The sequence below is a fragment of the Protopterus annectens genome, chromosome 2.part1 (genome assembly GCF_019279795.1).
Source record: "Protopterus annectens isolate FY-2018-M chromosome 2.part1, PAN1.0, whole genome shotgun sequence".
NCBI classification, from domain to species: Eukaryota; Metazoa; Chordata; order Ceratodontiformes; family Protopteridae; genus Protopterus; species Protopterus annectens.
The window spans coordinates 1,079,116,922-1,079,140,732 of record NC_056729.1 but is presented as its reverse complement, the minus strand read 5'-3'; the positions used below and the strand labels follow the sequence as shown (position 1 = coordinate 1,079,140,732).

At 39.2% G+C, this 23,811-nt stretch overlaps 1 protein-coding gene across 2 annotated transcripts in view; it reads left to right on the top strand.

Annotated features, from left to right (window-relative positions):
• LOC122794329 (mucin-3A-like) overlaps positions 1–23,811 on the top strand; it is a 1,511,548-nt gene that overhangs the window by 327,564 nt on the left and 1,160,173 nt on the right. The gene's annotated exons all lie outside the window — the stretch shown is intronic.

Sequence of the window (23,811 nt, the reverse complement as noted above, 5' to 3'; positions counted from 1 at the left end):
GTAATGGTATAGCTCAAAGGTAGCAGTATTACTGTGCAATGTTATAAGGGTATTTATGCATGCATCCTTCTGTATAGGTGAACGAGTGGGTCAGGATATTATGGTTGTTCTTGTGAGGATGCCTGCAGGTTAAATTTTTTGTTCCCTGACACATAGCTGTGCTATCATGCAAAGTATTTCATATTTATTTTTCTCTGTCAGTACTACAGTTGTATTACATGGACAAATGTGTGAGATAGTCATCATTACTTTGTTGGATGCTTTGCAATATATAGTTTATTTCCTTTACCTGTCACCGATGAGTGAAATATATACATCTGAGCAGCATGTTTTCTTTGTATATCTACACAGTCTCGGACATCAGCCTATATTTCTGACTACAGGTACTTGCTGGTCAGTCTGAGTAGCTCTGCCTGTAACTTCTCTGTCAGACTGCATTTGAAGATGGTTGTTAGTTCATTTCCACCCCTCCCCCATTTATATATACAAATAGGCTTATCAAATTCATGATGATTTTGTGCTTGAATGGGTATATTAGGTTTAATTGTTGCAGCGTCAACAAAATAGGACCTTCTTTTTTTTTTCATTGTGTTTGTATTTCTCCCCCTCCCTTTGTTGCTACCCTCTCTCTTTCATACATTTATTTGGTCTGTTGTTATTACTCTCCATTCATTTTACTATTATATGGAGCAGAACAATAGCATGCACTCATTTCAATGGCAAGGTCTGTGAGCCACCACCAATAGAAGCACCCAACACATCTCTGTACCTGCCTGCCAGAACTGCCACCACACCTTGCCGTACTTGTACCTCCTGATCAAGTAGCCCTACAGTGGAATATAGTACAGTGGTTCCCACCATTAGCAGTGTGACTGGAGGTGACACCTTTATCACCCATCAGCAGGTGGAAGAGATTATGAGGGATATCATAGACAGGAGGATGGATCCCCTTATCACCCAAATGCAGAACATGCTGCAGCAACTTTTTGAGTTGCCTGTGTTGAGCACTGGCTCCATTATCTGAGCCCAGTAATGACAGTACCCAGACCCAGGGTGAAAAGTCATTTTCTACTGGGTGTCAGCTGATGGAGACTACAACTGTGAACACCCACTCCTATCCTCAAACCTGGTATTCCCCTCACTCTTGTGTCCATGTCCACCCCTATTGGTCATTCAGCCCTGCCCTCACCATTGTCTTCCCTCAGATTGTTTGATGGTGCTGTCACCACTGGGTTCCCTCTTCCTCATCGCGTTACCCCACACTATGTCAGTCATGTCTGCCTTTTCCTACTACCTGACCTGGCACTCTTACTTCTCCCTCGCTTTCTTTCCTTCCTTCCCCAACTTACACTTATTTTCATAAAAATAATATGAGTAACTGCTCCACAAAAAAGATTTCCCTCCTACCTTACCATCATCCTGCCCATTCTTTATTTGCTCACCTTTTCTTATACCCTGTACTTGCTTTCCCTTTTCAGCGATTTCCTATACTTCTATTTCCAACCTTTAATCTTGTCAAACATTGTTTAACACAACACTCGCACTCACATACCTATATAGGGCTTCTAAATCAGTTATCTTTTTTCCTGCTCATACTGTCTGCATTTAGTCACAAAGAGCACCATTGATAATCATGTACAACCAGTAATGACAGCCACTACTCATTGTGCAAAACTGCTTAATTCCAGTAACTGTCATCAACTGCATCTATCTGCATCAACTATCATGGGTGATACAGATGAGCTGACATTGTATAGCAGTTGGCAAATACGAACTAGGACATTGCTCGGTATTTCAGTATAAATGCCTCGGTGTCTCACCTTGAAAATAAATTGATTTGTAGAATGCACATTACGAGAATTTTGGGTTCAGTATCCATCGGGTTTGAATGTTTTTTGTGAATTTTATGTTTGCATTGTGTGAATGTGTAATAATCACCTGCATGTGCTTCTCTGACACATTTAGTGTGACTGCTTCTCTGGCTCACTTTGTAAATGCAGTCTTTGGTAATATGTCACTGAAGAGAACAATGGATTGAGATCTTCTGAGGCCTGTATTTCTTCTGCTTTCATTTTGTGATTGTGTACCAATTGCTGCTATGTGCTTCACTGACATTGTCAGTGTGATTGCTTCTCTGACTCACCTTGTAAATGTATGTGATAAAATGTCACTTAAGATGGTAATTGGTTCAAAACCCTAGAGGCCTGTCTTTGTTTCTGTTTCCCTTCTGCAGATGTGTAACAATCACCTGTTGTGTCCTTCACTGACACCTTCAATGTGACTACTTTTCTGGCTCATCTTGTAAACATAGTGGTTGGTAGAATGTCACTGAAGACTATAATGGGTTCATAGCTCATGAAGCCTGTCTTTTTTCTGGTTCCATTTTGTGAATATCTAACAGTTGCCTGCTATGTGCTTCACTAACAACTTCAGAGCCACTCCTTCTGTAGCTCCTCCTTTTGTAAACATGGTGTTTGGTAGAGTGCATCTGAAAAGAGTTAGTGGTTCAAATCCCCTCAAGGTTGAATATGTGCTTTTTTAACATTTGCATTATAATAGAGGTACACTAATGAAAATCTAATGATATCAGAACTGGTGTAAAGCAATAAATTCTGCTACTTTGCCATGCTCTATCTCACCTATTCTGTATGTGTTTGAAATTTTCTAAGTAATTCAGATATCTGAGTGTATGTCTCATATCCCCATCTCCATTTTGTTCTGCATCACTGATTTGATTATCATTTCTTTTTGCAGTCTTCTGTTCATTTCTCTTTGCTTCTGTGGCACTAATACTCCTTCTTTTCAACCCCCAGGACATGCTACCCTTACATGTCTCTGAATATCTATGCATTACAGCATTAGATCAGCACTTCAGTATTACCATCCGTGCTAGTGGTTTCACCCAAATACCTTACAGACTCATGACTGCTGAATGTTTACAAAACCTGCTCATACTTTACTGTGACCACAAGTTGATCTAATATGATCTTCCTGCAAGTTCCTACTAAAGTCACAACATGCAGCTGCTCACTGTACACACTGGCATGAACACATGTATGGTTAACGAGCCTTGGGCCTCACCAAGCATACCTTATAAATAGTGCTTGGATTGGCTGCAAGCACTATACTAATTGTGAAAGCCAGGATGTCAAGTGTTTATCTGGAATTCTTTAATTAGAAATGAATAAAATAGTAACTTTTGTAGAATCAACGTCTGGAGCAGAAATAGTTTATATTAGCTAACATTTTGCAATGAAGAACAAGTCCTTTATTTTATGAAAGATAGCAAAGCTTAAAGCAGTCTATTGTGGATTTGTCCTTTGGTTATGCTGTATTTGCAATGCAGTACACATTAGCCTGTCTGCGTTTTAACTTAACCTGCTGAAAGCTGCATGATATTTTATTAACTCAAATTATACATTTGGAAGCTTGGGGAGACTGTATGGGAGATATAATTATCACTTAAATAAATCACATATTAAGTAATAAGCAAGAGACAGTTTTGATGTTGCAAACCTTTTTATGACTGCTGTTTGAGCAAACATCGCTGAATATGATCCTCTGTTAGGGCTCCACATAGAGCGGTATTTTGCTATTATTATTTAAACAAATGCAAAAGAAGCATATAGATATCAAAGTAATAATATGATTGAAGTACTCTTAACATGCAGGTTTGCATGTATTACTGAATTTTGAATGTTCGTCATTCCCACTGTTGCAGTAGCCCTTAGGCTATATGGGTTATTTCCTGCTTAGGAAAAAACAACCGGTTAGCTTCAGAAAGCTTTGGCTCCCCCACTCCTTCATTCTGACTGCTGATTGGCTAATACCAAGGAGAGAAATCAGCAGTTATTGTGAAGCTTTCTTAAGAACTTTCTTGATATGTCAAGAAAAAGCATGTCTCGAACTTTACAGTAGGGCCAGTGTTAGCATTTTGGGAGCCTCCAGCAAATGTCAAGTTTTATGCCCTGGACACGTCGGTCTGATTATCACCCTGTCACTACCTTCCCTTTTTAGTTCATAATACAGAGTTTTAGGAATACTATGCACAGACTAAATTGTAGCTACAGGGTCTATATCACTTTGTCAAAAGCTTAACTGAGTAACTCGCTATTTATCAAAACCAGTTCAGGGAAACCTCAATTAAGCGAACGATTATTTCATTGAGAATTTTCCAAGGGAAAGGACGTGGCTGGCCATTATTGGGAATTTGCCCCTTTCCCCACTGTAATGTGATCTGAGAGTTGGTATATTTAGTTAGGGGGGTGTCAGGGGTAAAACCCTCTACTTTGCAGGGTTTTAAATTTTGTTGTGTTTGTTACTGTCAGTAGCTCACCCACTATTTTTTTTCCTTAGAAAATTTTCACTGAAATGATAATTTGCTTAATTGTGCTTTCACTGAATTGGGTTTGATAAATAGCGATTCGCTCAATTAAGCTTTTGACAACGTGATATAGAACAGTAGCTACAATGCTCTTACATTATGACAGGCCTGTGTACCACACTGTGTTTGCCCATCTCACAGAGGAACATTCACAGTCAATGACATGATGTTAAGGTGATGATGCATTGCAACAACTCTAGATACACTGTTGGACCTTAGGTGAAATGGTGCCCTGGCCACTGCCTACTGTTTTAGCCCCCTCCACACACACACTTTCTCAAGTGCTTCTCTCTCTTTCCTCACAACTTGGGTCCCCACACCATGAACATTACTTTGTTTCTTCCTTAATCTTCAGGTTTTTCAAGAAGCCATGACTTTTTGTATGCTCTGACTTGCATTTTAAAAAAATTTTTTTTACACAACCCCTTCCTCCAAAGGCAGCCACCTGTATATGTGCCTGATACGTGTTTGTGAGGAAAGAGAAAAAAAATAATGATTACAGTAATATCCACTTTGTTGCTCCTAGATGGAACACTGCCTGTACACTAATTGAAATAACCTTCTCTCTCTTTGAGGTTTGTGAGAAAAGTAAAAGAAACAATGACCGCACTGCCCCCAGCCCAAACACAAGCTATAATGGCCTTATGTGCACACATTTAAGGTTTGAATAAGATGAAAATTAAAGAAGTAATGACCAAACATTCCCCTGCCTCCTACCCAACCTACAGAAACCTTCTTTACATACATTTGGGCAGGGCTGGTTTTAGAATGTGTTTGGATGAGGGTGACTCTATGTCAAAATCTATTTATAAGTCTGTAGTGTGGGGTCACCAGACTGTCAGAAACTTTATGTTTCTGAATATTTTATGATATATATTATGCCTTACTTTTGAAATATAATTGCTTGTTAACTGCAATTTTTATTGCTACTCAGAAGAGTTTTGTATGTGCCTAGAATTGTTATGCATGTGCAGAAAAAATCAGTGATATCAGTGATACACACACACACACACACACACACACACACACACACACACACACACACACACACACACACACACACACACACACACACACACATACACACACACATACACACACACACACACACACACACACACACACACACACACTCTCTGCATGTTCACCTTCAGGGAACATGGATGGATTCTATCTTACCTGCTACATGTTTCTGGGGTGCTGGATTAATCAGAGCACATGGATAGATGAACACACAGACAAGGAGGGTTTGCAGACTCCACATACATAAAAACATAGATTGATTTCAACAATTAGCTAAGTTTCTGGTGTCATTCTAAGGGGATCCAGTATCTGTCTGCCTGGGATGACATGACTGGTACACCACAATGCTTTGCCAGAGATGGTCTGCATCTGTCACCGCTGGGCTTCTGGATACTGGCCAATGCATTTGCCACCCCTATAGTGCCTTTTTTAGGCGGTGTTCCAAAGACCAAATTACCATTGTAACAGCTACAAAGAAATATGAGGGTCATGCTGCTAAATGATAGAAGGCTAAATCTCAAAATGCATTCGCTCGAAGCACTCCTTAAAATGAAGAACATTGACGTTTGTGCTGTAACAGAGACCTGGTTCAAGGCAGCAGAAAGCACCCCTGCACTACCAGGCTATAACTCATTCCACACCTTTCGGCCCCAGAACTTGGACCTAAGCTCCAAAGGTGGTGGTGTTTCCATATTCATAAAGGTTGTGCACACCTCTGACTGGTAGCCCAACATAAACCATCTGAGATACGTCTGGTGCAACTAACATTGGGTAAGAGACCGATTCTGGTCTTAGCCTGCTATAGATCCCAAACCATGTCCCAAGACTCACACTCCATGTTCCTAAGCACCCTGGAGAATATTAGGGTCCAACCTAACACTCTCATACTGGGGAACTTCAACTATCCCTCAATTAACTGGGAAAACTACTCATGTACCAATACACTTGCCCAATGTTTCCTGGAATTCATTAATTCCAATACCCTAGACCAGCTCCTTTGACCTGGTCATTACTAACATGGGCGACCGTTGCTCTCCACCAGTAGTCAACTCCTCCCTGGTTAGATCTGACCACAAACTAATCACCTTAGAAATCCACCCCAAAGGTAACCTTCCCAATGCTAACTTTGGGCTCCCAAAAACTAGCTAACTTCACGGCACCCATACAAATAGAGAATAGTTGCATGACTGCCGAATCATACATCAATGCACTGTATGAACATGTACACAAATGCATAGATCTCACCATACCCAATAGAACCAAGATACACTCCTCCAAAAAAAGGAAGCCAATCTGGTGGTCCCCTGCCATAAATAAACTCTGTAACAGAAGGAGAAAACTGATGCAGAATAAGGAAAAGTCTCAAGACTGGGAAAAACTCTCTTATCAGCCTATACAAAAAGGTTGAGATCCCTCATCAAATCCACTAAAGCTAGCTATGAAAACAGAATTGCAGCAGATAGTAAAGACAACCACAAGGCCTTCTATAGTTATGTAAAGAATCTCCACAGCAATACCCAGATTTGCTCTGAGCTACTGCACAATGGTACCTCCTATACCGAGCCAACAGATTCAGTGCCAGCTTTACCCCTCTCTACCCCCCCAAAGGACCAATCACAATATCAGTAGATTGCCAAGTACCCAGTATTACTGCTGCACAGGTTGATGCATCACTGTCCAAGGCCAAGAATACAGCTTCTATGGGACCTGACAATATCCCTGGCTGTATTCTACATGAACTACAGAGTGAACTGACACCTCACCTGTGTGCTCTGTTCAATTACAGCCTCAACTCAGGCTTTGTCCCTACCAACTGGTGCACTGCTACAGTCATCCCTCTCCACAAAGGAGGAGTGGCTACAGACCCTGGGAACTATCGTCCCATTAGCCTGACAAATCTGATATGCAAAGCTATGGAACTCATCATCATAGGTTCATAGGTAGGTACTAGGCTATCTGCCTGAAGGTATTTATAAGCCTATCCAGAATGTGTTGGCTTTTGCCACCCCCTTAGATTAGTTCCCTGTGCCTCTGTCCAGCAGAGCCACTGAAGTGATCCCCGGGGTAAGCTTTCTGTTTCCCATCCACTCGTCAAGGATTCTTTTGAAGAGTGTTTTCCCTCTGTACCTAGAAAGGAAAAAAAATCACTTACCAAGGAGTCCTTGATGTTTTCACAGACTCATTCTATACCACAGATAGCAGGTGAACCTGCAGTGGTCATTGGTTGTTTCTCAGACCACTCACTTAATACTTTGGCTTCCTCTGTTGTAGTCCTTTCTCCCAGCATTAACTGGGTGTCAGCCTTATCCTCTTTTGGCTCTTCCAGTGTCTGTTATAGGCATGGGAGAACCATCTTCTTTGGGTCCAGGAAATTTTTTGTGTGGTAAGAGGGGCAAAAACCACTAGACTGGGCAGATGTTCCTCCTTTGAGTCAGTCCTCTTCTGCTGGAACTCCTATTAAGAAAAAAAACAATGTTCCTGTGATTGAGTTATTACTGTTAAAAAGATGTATTCCTTACCTTGGCTAGACAGGGAATATTGGCAATAAATCCAGGTACACAGAAGCCTTTACAGACAGGCATCTCCTGTAAAGATATTCCTGAGGAAACAGGGTCTGATGATTCTGAGTTTGACAGAGATAGAGCTTCATTTTCTGTAGATTCCCATCCCAACTATCTGAGGAAGATTTTAATTCTTATCCTCCTGTGGATGAATTTTATTTTTTTATCAGGCCATTGCTAGAATGAATGAGGTATTTTTGTGGAACAAATAGATGCTTCCCCTGAACTAAGGAGATATTTTCATATGTTAGAAATGGATATACCTGATTACTCTCCCATCCATCCTGTACTGCAAGCACTAGAGGATGTGTTGAATGCTGTCTGTACTCTACCTGACACCAAGCTGTCAGTCCCTAGAAAAGCAGATAAATTATATAAGATACCTCAGGCTAATAAACGTCTTTTCTCTCACATTAGATTTGGCCCAACTGCCATTTCAATTGCATCTCATACTGGCAATAGGCTGATACTCAATACAAACCCTTCACCTGATAACAAACAGGGTAAAATGTTGGACATTACAGGTAACAGAATGATCTGATGCTCTCTCTTCTGTCCATTCCTCAATGGATGGGTCTTAAGATTTCACCTCGGATCAGACTTTGGCCACTCTAGACTTTGGGATCTATAGATCATGTTCTTCCCCTTACCCATAATCCCCTGCTGTCCCTGACATTACCTCTGATCTTCTTTGCCATCTTATTAAGTACACAGACAAGCGATCCAAGTAAAACAAAAATAAGAGTAATAGTTACCTCACAAGCTTTATAAATATACATATATACTTTTTATCAGGCAAGGGAGTGGTTTATTGTGCTGCAAAACAAAGTGTTATTGGTACACATGTTGAATTCACATCCCTTCTCCCATCCCTTGTCTGTGTACTTAATAAAAGGATTTTCGAATGGAAACAGACTGCCTACCTTGCTTGGATTACTTTCGAATACTTAGTAATTCTGTACAATATTTCAAATTATTTAATCATATATTTTTTAATTATTTTTTTGAATTAAGACGAGTTTTAGTTTGCTACTTCTACTACTATTGTCTGATCTAATTAATATACAGTGATTAACTAGAGATATATGGACTGAAAATCTTCCACACATAGAAGTTTCTTACACTGTTTTGATCTAATGGCTATCTGCATTCAGTTGATATTCAGTGATATCTTGGTACTCCATAAATGTCTTCCTTATTTCCTATAGTGTTCCAAACTCCTGTTACAACGACACTTCCTTGATGAAAGGCTATACCGTCTCCCATTATAAGCTTTATATCTTATCTCACTGTTTTAATTGGAATATGTTTATATAGTGAAGCCTATGTAATTCTTACACCATGCCAGCAACCTCTCACCACAATAATTAGTTCTGCCTGTCCATCACTTCTTTCTCAAATGTCCTCAATCTTTATTCCTAGACCCATTTTAATTAATACTAAGACCCCTTTCTTTATTCTTGAAGAAATAGCTTTACCACTTTTCCTTAAATAGTTTTCATGTGTGTTATGATTCAAGGGCATTTCCTGTAATATTATTATCTGTGCATTACTACTATAAATATAAGTCAATATCTTCTCTTGTGTTTTCTTGCCAGCTATCCCATTAATATTCTAAACCAGTAAGACAAATATTGCCATAGTAAAATTTATATTTTATTCTACTTTATCCTCTTTGTCTTAATGTTACAAACTGGTTAGTCATAGTCTTTTCTTACACTTTTTGTTTCACTGTGCAAACAGTTGTGTGAAATTGTCCCAAATGAAACTGATATCTTATTAGAGCACTCACTTCCCTCCCTACTCAAGAAATAAACAGCATTCTAACTACAGTATGTACTTATTTTTTTGCAAGGCAATAGGCTGACACTCTTCTCTAATCAGACTCACACCTTGATTTACTATTTCTGCCCTGGAGGAAAGCTATTATAAAGCATCAGTGATTTGTTTATTTAATTTGCCTTCAGCATTTTATTTCTGAAAATGTCCTTAGATAGCCAGGCTAGCTACGTTTTTTATATTCATTTATACAGGTTGTTATACAAGTCAGTACACTGTTTAACATATCTCCTTTACTTTTGTTAGATATTTCAAAAGCTGTAGGTATTTATGCAGACAAAGTGACTCACCCTGTTTTAATCATACGTTCATAGGTTGGTACTAGGTTGTCGGCCCTAGGGCCTATATAAGCCTAGCCATAACAATTCCCTGGATATTTCTTCCCACAATATTTACTTCTCTGGACCCCTATCTAGCAGGGTGACTGATGTGATCCCCGGGGTGAATTTCCTATCTCCCATCCAATAGTCAAGGTTCCTTTTGAAGAGGGCCAAGGAAGTGCTCTGCTTGACATTTATGGGCAGTCTATTCCAGAGTATGGGGAGTCTCTGGGTCAGGAACCTATCCCTCCAGCATGTTTTGTTCATTGTGATGACAAGGTTTAGATCTCTGGAGCGTACAGCTCTGAGGGATTGGGATTTCTTTAAGTGGAGCATGTCCAACAGCTCTGGGTTTGACATGGCCTTGTATGTTAAGCAGAGATCACCTCTGAGTAGACAATATGCCACAGAGTATAGCTGGGGTTTTTTTAGATGGTCAACATAGGGCATCTGCTTTAGGCCTGTGATTCTTTAGTGAGGTATTTCTGCAGCCTTTCCAGCTGTTGCAGATGTCTTGTGAGGTATATACCAAATGGGGCGTTGTACTCTATAATGGGTCTAATGAGAGATGAGTACAGTGGGACAATTACCTCCTTTTGTCTGGATGAAAAGCCCTTAGTGATGAGGTGTGCCATGTAGAAGGATTTCCTGATTGTTGTGGTGATGTGGTTATTGAAGTTGAGACCACTGTCCACCTGTGTCCCTAAGTTTCTCATCAGACTTTCAGTGTTTAGTGTACTGCCACCTATGTGGTAATTCATGGGTACATGTTTTTTCCCAAAGGGGATAACTATACATTTCTTGGCATTGAGCTTGAGCCCATGGCTCTGGCACCAAGCATCTGTTTCTGTAAGGCCCTTTTGTAGAATATCCACATCATTTGGGGATTCAATAATGGCTCCCAGATTTTCAGTCATCTGCAAACTTTGTTAGCCAGAGTCCCTTAGTGTTGGCCTGTACTTCAGAGAAGTAGATGCCAAACAAGAGCAGTCACAGGACTGAACCCTGAGGTATTCCACTTGTTACTTATCTGGAGCTGGATTTGGAGTCGGCTACTTTTACAGTCTGGGTTCTGTCAGTAAGCCACTTGGCAACCCATCGAGTTATGTAGGGATTTATGCCCAGCTTAGTAAGTTTATCTATGATTCTAGAGTGGGGGATGGTGTTGAAGGCCTTGGCGAGGTCCATATAGGCTGTGTGGACTGCCTTACTCTTGTCCACAGCTCTGGAGACTGATTCAAAGAAGTCAATCAGGTTTCATGAGACACAATCAGCCCTTCATGAACCCAAACTGTGTGGGGTACACTGTTTGAAGTTTGCCAATGTCTTTGATTATAAGTTCCATGATAATGCATTCCATGCCCTTGCAGATCTGGCTCATCAGACTGATGGGACAGTAGTTCCTGGGATCCAAGATGGATCCCCCCTTGTGGAGTGGGATAACTGTAGCTGTGCACCACTCAGTGGGCACAAAGCCTGTCATTAAACATGACACTTAGGTGAGGTGCCAGTTCATTTTGTAGTTCATGTAGTACACAGCCTGGGATGTCATCTGGTCCCATGGATGCTGTATTCTTAGCTTTGAAGAGTGCGGTTTCTACCTGTGTGGCCATGATTACCGGAATTTGGAAATATTTTGGTATTGAGATGGACCCTTTAGGGGGTGAGTGGGGGGTGAAGTTGCACTAAATCAATCTGCCAGGATATTGGCAATATCCTTGGGATCAGTATATTTAATGCCATTCTGTTGTAGCTCACAGCAGATCTGAGCATTGCCATTTAGATTCTTGACATAACTATAGAATGACTTGTGTTTGTCTTTGGAATCGTTGGCAATTTTATTTTTGTAACTAGCTTTGGAGGATTTTATGAGGGATCTCAGCTTCTTACTGAGGCTGGTAAGGGAGTTTTTTGCATCCTGAGATTTTCTTCTTTTCTGCAACAGTTTCTTCCTTCTCTTGTATAGTTTGTTTATGGCAGGGGATTACCAGATTGGCTTAATTTTTTTGGAGGAGAACATCTTGGTTCTTTTTGGGATGGCACGATTCATGCATGAGTGGATGTGCTCATACAGTGCCTTAATGTAGGATTCAGCAGTCGAACTTTCAGCTCCCATGGGTGTCATGAAGTTTGTCACTTCTGACTTGAGTAGCATGAAGTTGGCTATGGAGAAGTTTTTTACAGAGGTTTCCTTACTGGGGGGTGGGGGTGGGATGTGGATGTCAAGGGTGATTTGCTTATGGTCAGACCTGACCAATGAGGGGGTGACCACTGGTGTGGAGCATCTACCTCCCATGCTGGTAATGACCAGGTCTAGGATATTGGAGCCCCTGGTGGGACAATGGATTAGTTGATCCAGGGTGTTGGAATTTATGAATTCCAAGAACCATTGGGAAAAGGTGTTGGTACCCGAGTAGTTTTCCCAGTTAATGGCAGGGTAGTTGAAATCACCCAGTAGTAGGGTGTTTGGTTGTATCTTAATATTTTCCAGTATGTTTGAAAGGTGTAGTGAGAATCTTGGGGCATGGTGGGGATCTGTAGCAAGCTACAATTTGGATTTCAGTCTTACCTAGTGTTAGTTGCACCTGGAGAATTTCAGATGCATTGTGTTGGGCAACTAGGGTGGAGGTGTTAATATCCTTGGTGAATATGGACACTTCTCCACCTTTCATGTTTTGATCTTGGTTTGGTGGCCCAAAAGTGTGGTAAGAGTTGTAGCCTGGTATTGCAGGGGTGCTCTCTGGAGCCTTGAACCAGGTCTCAGTTACTGCACAGATATCGATGTTCTCCATTTTTAGGAGTGCCTCGAGAGAGTGCATTTTGAGGTTTAGACTTTTAGCATTGGGTAGCATTACCTTCATATTTTGCATGCTTGTATCAGTTACAGTGGTGGTTTTGTCCTTTGAACTTTTCCTAAAAAAGGCACTATAGGGGTGGCAAGAGCTTTAGCCAGTAACCTGAATCCCAGGGGTGACAGGTGCAGACCATCTCTGGCAAAGCATTGTGGTCTGTCGATTATGTCATCCCAGGCAGACAGATACTGGATACCCTTTGAATGACACCAGAAGCTTAGCTAATTGTTGAAGTCAATCATTTTGTCCTTATACTGTGGTATCATTCTGGGCGAAGGCAGGATGCTACTCAGGGCTAGGGTCATACCTGTCTGGGCCACATGATCTGAGAGTTCTTCCATGTCTCTTTTCATGTAGTCCAGGGAGGTACGTCTCAAGTCATTCTTTCCAACATGGACAATGACAGAGTCGTATTTGTACTTGTTGTGGAGCAACATGAGTGCACGCATTATGTGGTGGATCCTGGCACCCGACAGGCAGCTGACTGTAATTTTCTCCTTGTCCATGCTGGTGAGTGGGACATCAGTGTGCCTGACTATAGAGTCATCTATGACTAAAGTGTTGGGTATGTTGTCTTGCCTTAGTGGCTGTTGTTGGGTGGCACACTGGTGATGTGAGCTATGTGTCACTTTGGTTGTGACTAGTGTTTGTTTGCATTTCAGCTTCAGAGGTCCTTGTTGCATGGGCAGGCTAATGTTAATGGCCTCCGCATATGTGGGTTTAGTGTTGCTATGTGTGGGTGTTGATGGTGTGGGTTTTGAAAGGCTATGTGTTGCTTGAGGTGTAGTGCAGGTGTTAACCTTCTCCTCTTGACTGTCTAGCACAATCTTGGCTGGAAGAGAGCTTTGCTTCCAGTTTGGCTATGTAAGTGCATCTCTCACAGATTGTAGTGTTGGGTGGTATGAGGAGAGGGTTGTCTGTGTACATGAGGCAGTTGCTGCATTGCCCCAGTATGCCCAGATTCACCAGGTGGACAGGAGAAATCACCGGAAGCTGACCCTTGGACATGCCTGTTTAGGTGCTTTTTTTGTAAAGTGCAAGAGCTCTTTTCCCTTACCTTTGCAAGGTACTTTGCAATTATAGGCTGTTTAGTGCCTACGATTAATTTCTCCTTATTAACAAGCAGAGTTGAGTGCTTGTATCAGTTTAAGGCTTCCTAGTGCTTTCCAGCAGGTTCTAAAGCAAGTGCTAGTCACATGGATTCAGATTTTAGTGCTACTACTGAGAAACCAACTAGTTCTAAGGGAAAATTTGAAGAGCAGACTTTCTGGCACCTGGAATACTTTAACCATAGCCCTGCAGTGCTGCACGATGTGAAAAATGTGCAAACACACGCGTTTTTAAGCCAGAAAGTTGAAAGGGATAGAAATCAGCCCAAAATGGCTAATAAAATTTCAGAGCTGGAAACCACTCCTCTAGTGTTAAATAGGCAGTACAATGCTCACCACTCCCATTGGTAAGCAGTAGGACTTCCCTCTACCACAGCATGGATATCTCTAAACACAGAAAATAAAGTCCTGAAACCAACAAAGCCTGGGATCTGGACTGTACTAAAGGTGGGAAACTAGCAAACAAGATAGTATTTTTGTTTGTTTGTTTGTTTGTTTTTTAGGCTAAACAATGCAATAATACAGTAAATAAACACAGAAAAGGCTAACACACTGAGTGTGTAGCCCTAAACAGTAAATGCAATTAAAACTCTACAAAATTAGCAATTTAAAACTTTTTAAATGAAGCAAGGCAAGTGCACAACTGAAAAACGATTTAAGAGGCAGTAATACAGTAGAATAAGTAGCTAGTCTACATATACAGAAAAGTCTATATATACAGAAAAGCAGCTAAAACACACAAACAATTCAGATGCAGTGCAACCTAGAGCACTTGTGTTGTAGCAATATTAAGGCAAATACAGTTTTAAAAAATGCACTAAAATATTCTCTATATTTCCAAAATGTTTGAGAAGCACAGTCAGAACACAAGGAGATTCAGGCAATCTTTTTTTTTTTTTTTAAGAAAGGGAGAAAGGAGGAACAGAAGGAAAGAAACTAAGTGGGTTGGCCTTCTCAGATGTTCTCTCTGTATTAGGTAGAATGAGCCAATGACACTAGACTGGGAGGAGTGTCCCAGATCAAATTTACAGTAGGGGTGGGCAACTGCAAAGCCGCCAAGTATAACAGCAACACACCAACAGGGAGGAAGGCTGGGGAACAATGCTAAAGCTACTAGCCTACACTCTTTTAGACAGTAAACACTACAAAATGTTTATCACAGCAGAAGAACAGCAGTGAGCCACAAAATGAAAGTTTTTAAACAGATAAAGGAGCAAGGAGACTCTACACAATGCTTTTAACTGCAAACAAATCAGTTATATGATACATTCCTTGGCAGGAAATCACAACAAACAGATGGTTATCAAGTACACTTTATCAAATAAGGCAAATTCATTTACATCTTATGGAGTTGGATTTAGCATAATGGTTAGGGTGTTTACCTCATAAATGCAAACTACAGGGTTTGATTCTGACCTCTAGTTATTGGCTAGACATAAAATGAGCCTTTATGATAGTTAGCCTAGTATTCAGATATGGACCTAGTATAACTGGCAGTAGGTTAGTCTGCAGATTGAGAACCTCCAGTTCTGAAGCCTGATTATAAATATGATTTTAACCAGGCAACATGCAAAATGAAATGAAGCATTTATTTTTCACTGATATCTTCTGGTGTGTATTTACTATTACATTTTAATTATGTAGGACAACCTTTCCCATACATATATTTCCATTCCTTCAAATAGCTCCAGTGCATTATTTTTGTGAATCGTTTTACGTAGTCTACTTTCAGTCAACATACTTGAAGTCATTAACTTTGTATGCATTCCTAGACCTAATCTTGCATTACTAGAACTACCTTTATACATTGCTGGCTATTGATTTCCATCACATAATCAGTTTCATTTGCTTTTCCCCTTAAGCCATGGCTAAAAGGGATTAATTTCTAGCACAGATGGACTTACCCCATCAACAAAGGAATTAATAAAATATTCATCATCCATTTACTTCTTTTTTGCCCTTCTGTCCAGCTGACATAGTAATGTTATTAAAAGCAACATAGCATAGTATGGAGTTTGAAAACAGAGACTTTTATCAGATAACACAAAGTAGTTTCCTTACTCAGGTAGATATAAACTTTCATTTTTAAGTAAAATCTGAGATACATTACTTATATTATTACATTTATATTAATCAGATTTTCTGTCCAATAGATACTGATTTTAATGGTTTTACAGTGTCATTCAGATTGCAGTTCACTTTTGGATGATTTCACATTCTTTTTCATATAAGCATTTATCGCTTTAATGTACAGTTCTAACTCAATGTTCCCTGTGCATAGTTTTTTTATGTAATCTCCCTTTTTAAAAAAAGTTTCATCACTTTTGTTTTATTCGTCATTTTCTTTTGGAAAACAGGAAATAGCTTTGCAGGGAAGAGCTTCCTTGATGTGCCCAGTTTGCTTTTCTACACCCATTAACCAGTTGCTTGTTCTCTTTTCACTTTATTCTGCATAAAAAATCTTTTATTTTTCTTTTCCAGTTTATCTGGTATATATCAAGAGGTGTCTGTGCACGTTTGTATTCCAAGTGGATGGAAGACTTCAAGTAATGCAGGATACAGTAATTTGAAATAAAGTTTAATTTCTCTGCAAAATCTTATGGATGTAAAAAAAACATCTTGTTAAGTTAGTGTTTGTAATGAAAAGTCATTATCTGCACACACTTTTGTGTCTCCAGCCATTAGGATTGTTCCCTACCTCCACAAAATAAAAAAACATTTCCTCCATTAGCTAGTGTTAGCATTGGCATAAACCCCCTTTTCACACTTCCATGTGGGGTTGGGCTGTCAAATCAGAAGTGACCATATCACATATAGACAATGGTTACACCACTAAGTAGCTATCCTGGCTGTTTATATATGCAGTTTAATCAATATAAATATCGGTTTCATGTACCAAGGAATTTTCTAATAATGCCATTACAATTATTCCCTTCTATTTGTTCTGGTACTGCTGTATTTCTCAAGTTATCTGTGCACAATGTATCCTCAAGTTCAGCCAGTTTCTATGGCATTGTTCATTTTTATTCTGGCTCCACCATTCTTTTTTTTTGTTTCACCATGTTTTCAGTAGATTGCAGATTGGTTATTTCCTCTAACTGTCTGATTAAAACATCTTCTATTTCCTGCTACCTTCTGTTATTTGTCTGTGTATGTTCCAAAGGGGATCCAAATGTCTTGAAAATCTCAGAGTGAATCTGATCAGTCTTTTTCCTCCTTTAGCTGTCATTTCTGTTTTACCACACATGATTAAGTTTTCACTGTTGTCGTCCATTTTACTTCATTTCTTCTCTTCTTTGTTGTCTTTCTGGATGTTATAAACACATCAGCTACAAATGTATGTTAAGAGTTTACATCAGATTGCAGGCTTTTGCTTTTTCAAACTATCCTTTGCCCAGAGCTCTGTTTTAGCTGCTTGCACTAGCATCACCATCATAGAATCTATGAATATACTAGTTCAGAAACAAATTGTGAAAAGGAACAGGAATGGGTCTGGATGCCTTCTGTACTGGTAGTACATAGTGAAGTTTGGGTTAGATGAAGACTATACGTTAAATCTGAGCTTGAAGTCAGGTAGTTAGCATAGATGACTGAATTTCTGACTTGTTAATGAGCTGCTTCCTGTGCCAAGGGTACAGAGTTTGAATCTTTCCACCTTCATTTGCCTACTTTGTAGCATTGAGCAAGGTATTTAGCAAAAAAAAAAATGCAATTGACAATTTGGGTTAGATTCCTTAATTATTTCCTGGACAGCATGCCTAGTAACTACCTATAAATGTATGAATATTTTCTGTTTGGATTTGCTTAGACATGTTGTTAGCCAAAAGGTGTGCAGATCATTAGAGATAATCAAAGTTCTCATTTTTTGAGAGCTAAAAATTGACTATGTTTTTAGTTTTTGAGGGCCAAAATAATTCATCATGATGGTACTGAGCAATAAAACAAATCTTGTGATGCAAATATTTAAAAATGAGCTTATTCTGAAGAGAGGGATCTTTGAAAAAGCATTGGCATATGTTTACAAATAAGTTTATTCTGAGCAATTATTGGAACAACATTTAAGCAGGAAGTTGAAGAATAGATTGACATTGTTTAGTTTTTTTTTTAAATTTAACATTTGTTTACTGGGAAAGTCTGTCTTGGAACAAAGCTAATTTTCAGTGGAGACCCAGGGAGAAATGCTCCAGATGCATGTCTTTGTAATGTGGTAGTAAACAGGAGCACCCGGAGGAAACCCACACAAACATATGGAGGACATGCAGACTCCACACAGAAGATACCCCAGTGGAGAATTGATCTGGAGAACCTCTTGCTGTGAGTTAGCAACGCTTCCGCTGCACCACTGCGCCATCTTTACCAATATGTACTTTATCAGAATGATGATTGTCGGAGGTAATAACTAAATGTTAGATTCACCACTAGTTTCCATCTTGAGGTAGGAGTCATCAGACAAATTATTGAAAGCACTGGGACATTGAACATTTTATAAGCTAGGAAAAAATTACATAGTGTTATTGAATAGAGCTAGCCATTAAAATATATATAAGCTTACACATCTGGATCAAATAATCTGATATCTTTTGCACCTTCATCCTCATGAGATAAAGCCTCATATGTAAGTTATACATAATATTCAGTAGAAAAAGTAAATTAATAAAATATTTGTACATCTGAACCTACATGTGGACTTAATCATTAAGTATAACACCTAATGTTATATACAATTTAATGGGAAAAGCTTTAAAAACATCAGAGATGTATCCACAAAAATGAGAAACATATTATCAGCTTGGAGTCTAACAAGGCTGTGGGTAGAAAGATGTTAGAAGGAGGATCCATTAGTAAGCAATTTATGGGAATAGAAACCCATTAAAAATTCATTGATAATAATAGCTCCTGAAGTGACATGAAAATATTTGTTATGAAATTCCAGTAAGGACATGCTCCTTGCTGTGGAAAAGCAACATGTTTGTGTTAATTGGTCTTGAAAATCTATGCAAAACACCCAAAGAAAATATATCTCACAGCCATCTCATCTGCTTGTGATAGTTTTCATTTCAGCTTGATAAACTTGTTATTTTATTTGCTAACAGCCAAAGAATTTCCAGCAATGAGTGATGAATTTCCTGCCATTACCACAGCTATAAGAAGAATGCAATACACTTTTGTATGCAGGTTGCAGGCTGATATCCAATTAGTTAACAGTACCATGTCCACATTATGTTGTACATCTTTTTGTAACATCTGCCAACAATATCTCCATTCCCCCAAAGTTTTTTAAGGCTTAATATTTGTATTCAGATCCCCATCTCCCTATCTTGAGAGGGGTAGAGCTTGTCAAACCATTCAAATGAATAGAATACACAATGTATATACTTCCAGGTAAACAACCACCAATGAGGAACCACGCAAGTTCCATAGGACTATCCAGAGTAATTAATAACATTTTGTCACCAAGCATTTCTTCTGCTTCATGTCATACTGTTCCTTAGAAATATATGCATATATGTTAAAAATTAACTCATCATTCTTAATACTCAATTATTTTACATAAATATGCTAATAATTGCAGTGGGAGTACAATCTGAGTACAGGACAGTTTTGAGTTTAGCCTTAAAGTAATGCTGTATTTGTTAGTACTGAAACCAGTAATTCACACCAATTAAATAATCATCTTGCAACTCAGAGAATGTCCTGGGAGTATAAAAGCCAAATAAATGTATCCCTTTAGTCCTCAAAGGTACCACTGGAAAAAGAGCAGGAATTGTAAACCAAAGAACCAAAAGTACTCTAATGGAGACTACCTGCTCTTGGAAAACATAACCACAGACCACCAGGTGATTTTAAATTTGCCAAAACGTCTTATCATGGATTTTAAATGTGTCAAAACCTCTAACACTGATTTTAAACATTTTATGTGGTTTATGCCCTTGATTCATGGATTTTAAATGTGCCAAAACCTCTAGCACTGATTTTTAAGCATTTTATATGGTTTATGCCTTTGGTTTACCATTGGCATTTTTGTGTGGTTTATGAGGAACAGTGATATTATTTAAGTGGTTTGTCTTTATTTAGTTCCTATTTTTCTTTGCTGGAGTTACTGCACATTGTTTTATGCTAAGCCTTACACTTCCCTTTCCCCCAACCCGAACCCTACACCTTAACATCATTAAAACCTTCCCATAATAGTGCTACTATAAAAGACAGACTCAGACACACAAACATTCACAAGCACACACAAACATTACATCTATCCTCTAACCTAACCCTTATGCTTAACATTCCATAAAATATACAAACTCACACACAAACACATAACACCCATCCTTCAATTACCCCCATCCTAACCCTAACCGAAATACACACTCACATATTCTTACCCTCCAACCCCACTTACCTGTATCGACATTCCATACCACCAACATTTCCACCATTCAGACATCCACACCATCGGCATTAAATCACAGCCCTGCAGTTATAGAAAAAAATGTATATTTGGTCAAATGCAGGGGATCCATATATATATATATATATATATATATATATATATATATATATATATATATATATATATATATATATATTATTTGTTTTTTTTGTTTTGTTTTGTTTTTACTTAACTATGCCCATTAGGATGAGTTTGCATAGCCCTATGTTGAGCATTCTGTCTTTTAATTTTGGAGAAAATTTCTAAAAGCACAAATGTTTTCTTAGCCACAAGTCTATAGAAAATGCAGCTCTATATGTTTAATGTAGATCCAGAAACTATATTTTGTTTAAGTTTAGATTGTAGGCTAGTTGTATGAGTTATGTGGACAGAGACATCACTTTGGCAAATTTTTGATTTAACATCATACATATATTCCTAACATATGAAGCAAAGAAGTAGGCTATTAACTTTACAGACACCATTCACATTATAAAGAGATATATGCTGAAAAGTATTTCGGGTATAAGTATTGAAAATAATTTTGCTATCAGACTGTTTATTAATTGTGGTACTCAAAATATCGTGTACTTAGCTGTATGTGCTTGTCAGGCTTTCCTTAAGTGTACATGTTCCTGTACACTGGCAACAAGAATATTTGTGCAAGTCAGAAATGAAAATCATTGTGTTAAAATTTCAAGATGCGCATCAGAAAGAAATATAATAATATGTAAGAAGGGTGGAGTGTGGAGAGAGTTTTTGGAGTTTTAATTTGAAGGCAGTCACACATTCAGGTCTAGATAAAGCATCTGAATTGATTTCATTTGTTCATAAAAATATTTTTAAGCTGAAGATTTTTTTAGATTTCATCTCAAACATTTGAGTTGCATATATTTTTTTAGTAAGAAATTACATTTAGAAACCTTTTTTTAGTAACGAGAGGTAAAGGGTTAAAAACCATTATGTAAATAAAAAAAAACAGTAGTTGAGATTGACATTATATTTAGTCTACTGGTTCTTGGTTGTTGAAAGATAAAAATAATATCACCATTGGAGACAAATTTTAAATGTTATGAGTTGATATGAGTAGGAAGAGACACAAGTGTTGGAAGTTATACCCTTGTTTATTCAGAATGTCATATCACAAAGAGGATCCTGCTGAAGGTATTGGGAAAGGAAGGGCAGTACTGGGTATTAGGGCATTAAGCACAGAGACAGATTTTCTCATTAGGGTAAATGCGGGGGTTCAGGCACCTAGGCAGCGAGACATTTCCCTGTGGTACATTTGACTGGGGACACATGGCTGAAGTGACATTCAGCAACAGAGAAATATGGCTGTTTGCAAATTCCCTGTCGGCAAAAAGAAGCACACACTGCCATCCTCACAGCTTTAATAACCAAATGCACAGGGGGAAAACAATGTCCATGGTCCCCAAGGGAACATGAAACAGCAGGCAATATAGCAGGCATCAGCAGCAGGCTGGCCAGAGGGCATGTCAGTGGCAGTAAAATGCAGTGCGCAATGGGCAGTGCCTTTAGAATTATAGTGTGTGGACCACTACCCCCATTCACAGTGTTTAGGGAACATTACCTAAAATGCATACTGGAGCATAAATGTGACTACAGAAGCCTGCAAAATTTCCTCAGTGCTGTAGCACACTTCTACATGTTGTAGTTACATAAGTATGTACTGTATAGTGAGCACAACACAATCTCATTCCTGAAGGAGTTCCAACATAATGGCCACTCAACTCAGAGCTGCATGCTGTCTGTAAGAAATTAAATAAGGAAAAGTCAAGATAAAGCCTATAATATAATAATAGAACAGAAAGAAGCCAAAGACAGTCACCTAAGAAGAGGAGTGTCTCAGCTGAAATCTGAAAATATTGCAGGGGATGTGAGCAAATGCTTACAATGATAAGAAAGCATCAAGGAATACACAAGCCTTGTAGGGGGCCACAGAACAATAGTTTTACAATCATCAAAAATAAAAAAAATCTACATTTTAAATAATTGTGCCAAATTTAACACAATATAAAAACATTGGTTAAGATTAGTACAAGTTATATGACAATGATTTAATCATCATCATCAGCCCCATTTCCCCCTTTTTCCCATTTTTTCTACATGAGATTGGGGTATCATGTTAACTGTCGCCAGCTCTCTTGATTCAGTGCCACACTCCTGCCTTCTTCAACACTCATGCCTGACTGTCGCAGATCTTCTTTCATACAATCCATCCACCTCTTTGCTGGACATCCTCACTTCCTCTTCTCTTCTTTCTGTCTGTCCCAAATCTTCCTCACCAGATTGTCTTCTGCTTTTCTGCACATGTGTTTAAACCACAGTAATCTGCTCTCTTTGATCTTTTCTGCAAATGGAGCTATTTTGGCTTCTGCTCTTATGTCCTTATTTCTTCGTCTGTCCCACAGTGTGCATCCTACCACCCTTCTCAGGCACTTCATTTCCATAACCTCTAGTTTCTTCAACTGTTCTACCTTTACTACCCAGGTTTCTGTACTATACAGTAGTACTGGTCACACCCCGGTCCTGTACTCCTTACTTTTCAGCTTCTTTGTCATTCTTCTGTCATAGACTACACCTGACACTCTATGCCAGTTGGCTGTAGCCCCTTTGATTCTAGTTTGACCTCTTCATTCAGATTACCCTTCTCCTCAGCCACCCCTCCCAGATACATGAAGCTGTTTACCTGTTCCACTATCTTCCCTTCTATCTCTATTCTCAGCTTCTTCTGATTTCCCCAATTTGCTGACATTACCACCATCTTATCTGTGCTTAGTTTCAACCCATGAGCCTTCAGTTTTGCATTCAATTATCCTATCCTTTGCTGAAGTTTCAGCTCAGAGTCTGCCTGTAATACCACATCATCTGCATACAGTAACTTTGTTGATCTCTCCCCTTCAACCTGTTTGCTAATTATTCCATCACTAGTATGAACAGCAGTGGGCTCAGAGCTGACCCCCTGGTATGCATCCACTCCTCCTGGGAACCCCTCTGTGAGGCCGAACACTGTTTGTACTTGAGGTATTGGGTCCTTGAACATAGACTGCATTAATTCTACCAATGCTTCTGGGACTTCATACCACCACAGTACTGTCCAGATCAGCTTTCTTGGGACCTTGTCATATGCTTTCTCCAAGTCTAGGAATGCCCAGTTGGACTCCCTCCTCATCTCTAGATTCTTCTCAAGTATCTGTCTTACTGCAAACATTGGGTGCTGCATCCTGATCTGAATCCAAACTGCTCAGCTCCCATCTTACATTCTACTACTCTGC